This window comes from Vipera berus, assembly GCF_964194415.1.
Source record: "Vipera berus genome assembly, chromosome: 4".
Taxonomy (NCBI): Eukaryota; Metazoa; Chordata; class Lepidosauria; order Squamata; family Viperidae; genus Vipera; species Vipera berus.
This window is the reverse complement of record NC_138206.1, coordinates 40,606,726-40,612,891: the sequence shown is the minus strand read 5'-3', so window position 1 is coordinate 40,612,891 and position 6,166 is coordinate 40,606,726.

Genomic DNA, 6,166 nt, shown 5'->3' with positions numbered 1-6,166 from the left:
TACTGGGTGCTGTCACCTGATATCTGACTTTATTAATATCTATATGCTGCAATTCTTACAACATGACATTTGATAAGTAACAGCAACAGAGTTCCTGGCTTTGGAGATTACAATATAATATCTTTTATAACTTGACGCCTTTTCAAATTTGCTGCCAGCCAAGAATAATAGGGAATTGATCTGAGAAAAATCACTATTACAAGGGCATAATTGCACAATTTTTACTTAATAACCAACAATCGCGCAGATTAACAATGGAAACACCATATGAGTGTATTTACACAGAAAAATCAGCCAAATATGACATTACTGATGCTAGACAGTACTATAAAATGATTCCAGTCCTGACTTGTTGGTTTGCATAGTTTAGTTGATATTCCAGTAACTTTAAAAAGGTAAAGGTTCCCCCGCACATGCATGCTAGTCGTTTCCGACTCTAGGGGCCAGTGCTCATCTCCGTTTCAAAGCCGAAGAGCCAGCGCTTGTCCGAGGACGTCTCCATGGTCATGTGGCCGGCATGACTAGACGCCAAAGGCGCACGGAATGCTGTTACCTTCCCACCGTAGTGGTCCCTATTTTTCTACTTGCATTTTTATGTGCTTTCGAACTGCTAGGTTGGCAGAAGCTGGTACGAGTAACAGGCACTCACTCTGTTACGCGGCACTCGGGATTCGACCCGCCAAACTGCCGACCTTCTGATCGACAAGCTCAGCGTCCTAACCCACTGAGCCACCTAGGTTTAATCAAAGTAAATTAAAATTTAAAGAGTCATGAAAGAAATTGAAGCACCATAGACAGTATGGGAAAAGACTTCTCTTTCCCAAGCTGTGCAGTGCACCTATTTAATGCTATTGCATACAGGCACATACAGATGTTCTAATATAAAACCATTTTCCAGCCTCTTTAATGATGTCAATAAACTAGATTTTATAAAAACTAGAAAAAGCCTTGAAGAAACTGAGGAAAGTACTTTTGTCACAAACTACCGAAAACCTCTGTGGTTAACCATTGTCACAAATGTACTTTCTATAACACACTTTAACCAAGTTTAGCATGCCCTCAATGTAACCTACTCTTATTTGAGGACAAAACAAAAAAATATAAATCACTTGAAATTAAACTATTCAAATTAATCATTTGAAAGTAATGAATTGTTGAGCATTTCAAAGAAGGTGGTTAAGTTATCCTAAGATCACAGAAAAGAAACTGCTTATGCTGACTAATAGAGCAAATGGAACAAGGGAAATGTAGGTTCTTGACTTTAGGAAAGCAATTTAATCTGTCAAAAACTAAAAGTATGGGTATTCTTTTCTAGCCATTATTTCCTCAAGACTATTAACTACACAATGCTTAAGTCTCTTTGTTTAACTGCACAATAAAAGCTTCCAACCAGTCGAAGCACATTTTGTTGGCCAAAAAATTAGTATAGGACTCATTCCCAATCTCCTCTGCTCTTTTATTCCATACAACAGCTTTGCGTACTTATAGATTGCATACTTATAGATTAGCTAGCATTCCAAAAGCAGTCTTTTTTATTTGCACGATGTGGTATAGCAGAACAGGTGCCAGAGTTGTCACCCACAAATTTCTGCTCCTAGATACACGTAACTTAGCAGTAAAGGAAAATCACAAAAATTCTCATAAAAGTAGTTTCTTTGGGGAAAATGGTACTGAGAAATATGATTTCCCTTGTAAATGAGCTGGAGGGTAGGAGAGAACACTAGTATAAGTTAGTTTTTAGTATTGCTACCATTTCAAGTTAATGGTGGCTCTTTGTGCGACTGACACTGAATCTATGAACTCAAGATTGGCGTGGAATGTCTCTCCACAAATTAGTAGATTTTGCAGTTTCAGGCTGAATGTGTTATAAGTGATCTACTTCAAAAACAAAAATAGCAGGAGACACTTAAGATACCCTTATCTGTACTGAGGTTAGACCAGATTGGATTAGGTTCATTTATTTCAATACTGTTCAGAAAAAGCCTCATGGTAGGCAAAAAAAACCTATTAGTCACCAGTTATCTTCAAGACACATTGTGATCTACTGGCCACAAAGAGGCAGTGGAGCTTGACTAGAAAGTTATGTACAGATTTATAGAATTTCTCTGTCTTCTCTATTATTCTGCCTGTTCTCTAAGAAATTGCTAACATAATAATTTATTAAACTTGTAAGCCACTTGATTTTCAATGAATCTGGGCAGCTCACAATTACATCAAACCAATAAAACATAAAAAAGATAAACACTGATAAGAATGATGCAACCAGGGTCTCACTTCTCCTTGTCTAAGGCCTAAATGAAGAGCTATTTAATACCATTTCCTTTTGCTTTTCTTTCTCGGCACATATGAAGGGCATGTTCTGTTGGACTCTTATCATACACGCTATAACTAGTAGATAGATCTTGCCTGTCCCTATAAGTTGAATTTGAGGGACGCGGTGGCTCAGTGGGTTAGGATGCTGAGCTTGTCGATCAGAAGGTCGGTAGTTTGGCGGGTCAAATCCCGAGTGCCGCGTAACAGAGTGAGCACTCGTCCCAGCTTCTGCCAACCTAGCAGTTCGAAAGCACGTAAAAATGCAAGTAGAAAAATAGGGACCACTACAGTGGGAAGGTAACAGAGTTCCGTGCACCTTTGGCGTCTAGTCATGCTGGCCACATGACCACGGAAGACGTCCTCGGACAAATGCTGGCTCTTCGGCTTTGAAATGGAGATGAGCACCAGCTCCTAGAGTCGGAAACAACTAGCACTTTACCTTTACCTATAAGTTGAATAAATTATATATTTATTTCCTTTCTATAAAATTATAAAATTGCTTTGTTAATCCTTTGTCTTATCCTGGAAAAATACTATCTATGTGATTGCTAAGGAATGACTTGATGGCACATAATCATAATCTTTGCTTGGATTTAATTCACACTCTCAGTAACAACATAAACACACCCAATGCTTCAATATCCATCCAAGAAGTAAGTTGAATGACTGCAGTGATTTGAAACAGGCTTAAATTCCAAGTACTTTCTTGCTGACTCAAGGATAAATGAATAGCACCTCAAATCAGCAGGGGCCCAATGTCCAGAGTAGTAATAAATAAATATGTGGGAAGTCATCCCCCCCCCCAGAGTAGGAAATCTTAAAAAGGCCAAATATATTTCCTCAAAGGATCTTTAAAAGGCAGAAAAGGGTGCCCAGTTTTTCCTAATAGCCCCAACAATTCCTCCCACAAGCAGAAACCAACTCTGTAGAAATGCAGATATCATAATCCATTCAGGAAGGTTGGAGCCAGGAATCTGGAGCTGATGGGATTAAAAAGACAAAGATCCTTAGAATCAACAACCTCTCACCCCAAAAAAACCCAACACAGGACATAGCCATCAGCCACAGACCCAGGGAAGCATGAAATGACCTTTAGGACATAAAAGGATTAACCCAGAGCCATCAGAATACCAGAAAGGCACACTAAGAGTCAGGTGAAAGTACATGATACAGGAAATACAAAGCCTCAAACAGGAACAATTCCAAACACAAAAGCCAGGAAGGTATAAAAACCTACCACTCCCACCACAATGTGGTCAGTTTTCCCAGAGCCATGCTTCTGTCTGGCTTTGCTCTTCAATAAACTACAACCTTCTTTCTAAAGCAGTCTCCATTTTGTTTACTTCCAGCTTGGACTGGACCCTGTTGAAGACTTTTCTTTAAAAAAATAAATATTAAAAAAATTAATAGGGCCAGCTTGATCTACCTGTCAAGGCAGGGGTCCCCAACCTGTGGGCCATAAGGGGATTGCAACTGCACTGTGGAAATGGCCAGTGAGCGCACTCATGAGGATTCCCACTTGCACAAGCAATGGGCAAGTATGCCCGCACGAGCTCCATTTGACTAGAAACCAAGAGACAGTGAGTTCTAGTCCTACTTTAGACATGAAAGCTAGCTGAGTCACTTTGGACCAATCATTCTCAGCCTAACCACCTCACAAAGTGGTTGTTGTGGTAAAAAAAAATAGGATGTATTAGGCATATTCACCACCTTGAGTTATTTATAAAAATGGTAAAAGTGGACTATGAATGAATGAATAAGTAAAAATAAAATATGCTATGTTGATTCCTTCAGTAAGATAAAAAATTGCAGAAGTGAGTTTTTGGTTTAGATCTGTTGTTGTTGTTGTTAGCTACGAAGTCATGTCCGATCCATCGCGACCCTAGGGACAATGTTCTTCCAGGCCTTCCTGTCCTCTACCATCTTCTGGAGTCCATTTAAGCTCACACCTACTGCTTCAGTGACTCCATCCAGCCACCTCATTCTCTGTCGTCCCCTTCTTCTATTGCCCTCAATCTTTCCCAGCATTGGACTCTTCTCCAGTGAGTCCTTCCTTCTCATTAGGTGGCCAAAGTATTTGAGTTTTAGCTTCAGGATCTGGCCTTCTAAAGAGCAGTCAGGGTTGATCTCCTCTAGGACTGACCAGTTTGATCTCCTTGCAGTCCAAGGGACTTCTCCAGCACCATAGTTCAAAGGCCTCAATTCTTTGGCGCTCAGCCTTTTTAATGGTCCAACTTTCACTGCCATACATTGCAACTGGGAAGACCACAGTCTTGACTAAACGCACTTTTGTTGACAGGGTGATCACTCTACTTTTTAGTATGCTGTCTAGATTTGCCATGTCTTTTAATTTCTTGGCTACAGTCCCCATCTGCAGTGATCTTGGAGCCCAGGAAAATAAAATCTGTCACTACCTCCATTTCTCCCCCATCTATTTGCCAGGAATTGAGAGGGCCAGATGCCATGATCTTGGTTTTCTTAATGTTAAGTTTCAACCCAACTTTTGCACTTTCCTTCTTCACCTGCAACAAGAGGCTCTTTAGTTCTTCTTCACTTTCTGCCATTAGAGTGGTATCATCTGCATATCTTAGGTTGTTGATATTTCTTCCAGCAATCTTAATTCCAACTTTGGATTCATCTAGCCCTGCCTTTCTCATGATGTGCTCTGCATATAAGTTAAATAGGCAGGGCAACAGTATACAGCCTTGCCGGACTCCTTTCCCAATTTTAAACCAATCAGTGGTTCCGTGTCCAGTTCTCACTGTTGCTTCTTGGTCCACATATAGGTTTCTCAAGAGACAATTAAGATGGTCTGGTACGCCCATCTCTTTAAGAACTTGCCAGTTTGTTATAATCCACACAATCAAAGGCTTTAGCATAGTCAATGAAGCAGAAGTAGATGTTTTTCTGGAACTCTCTAGCTTTCTCCATGATCCAGCATATATTGGCAATTTGATCTCTAGTTCCTAGAGATCAATGGTGCGATAGTTTGAACATTCTTTGGCACTGGAATGTAAACTGATCTTTTCCAATCCTGTGGCCACTGTTGAGTTTTCCAAATTTGCTGGCAAATTGAGTGTAGCACTTTTACTGCGTCAGCTATTAAGATTTTGAATAGCTCAGCTGGAATACTGTCACCTCCACTAGCTTTGTTGTTGCTCAGCTTTTCTAAGGCCCACTTCACTTCACATTCTAGGATGTCTGGCTCGAGGTCAGTGACCACCTCACTGTGATTATCAGGGATGTTAAGCTCATTCTTGTATAGTTCTTCTGTGTAATTTTGCCATCTCTTCTGCCTCTGAAATGTCCCTGCCATTTTGGTCCTTTATTATGCCCATTTTTACATTAAACATTCCCCTCATCTCTCCAATTTTCTTGAAAAGATCTCTGGTCCTCCCTATTCTATTGTTTCCTTCTATTCCTTTGCACTGTTCATTTAAGAAGGCATTCTTATCTCTTCTAGCTATTCTCTGGAATTCTGCATTCAATTGGGTGTATCTTTCTTTTTCTCCCTTGCCTTTCGCTTCCTTCCTTTCCTCAGCTATTTGCAAAGCTTCCTCAGACAGCCATTTCGCTTTCTTGCATTTCTTTTTCTTTGGGAATGGTTTGGGTTGCTACCTGTTCTACAATGTTGCGAACCTCTGTCCATAGTCCTTCAGGCGCTGTGTCTATCAGATCTAATTCTAATTATTAGATCCGTTACCATACTGTTAACTTTAGTCTTCTTCCACCAAAGTATTAACGAGAGTGGGAGTGGGGCTTTACTCTCCAAAGGTAACATTATGTTGTTTGTTCTAGCAAGAAGAGAAAAACAAACATTTGAACAGACTGAGGTACTCTTTTTTGCTTTGAT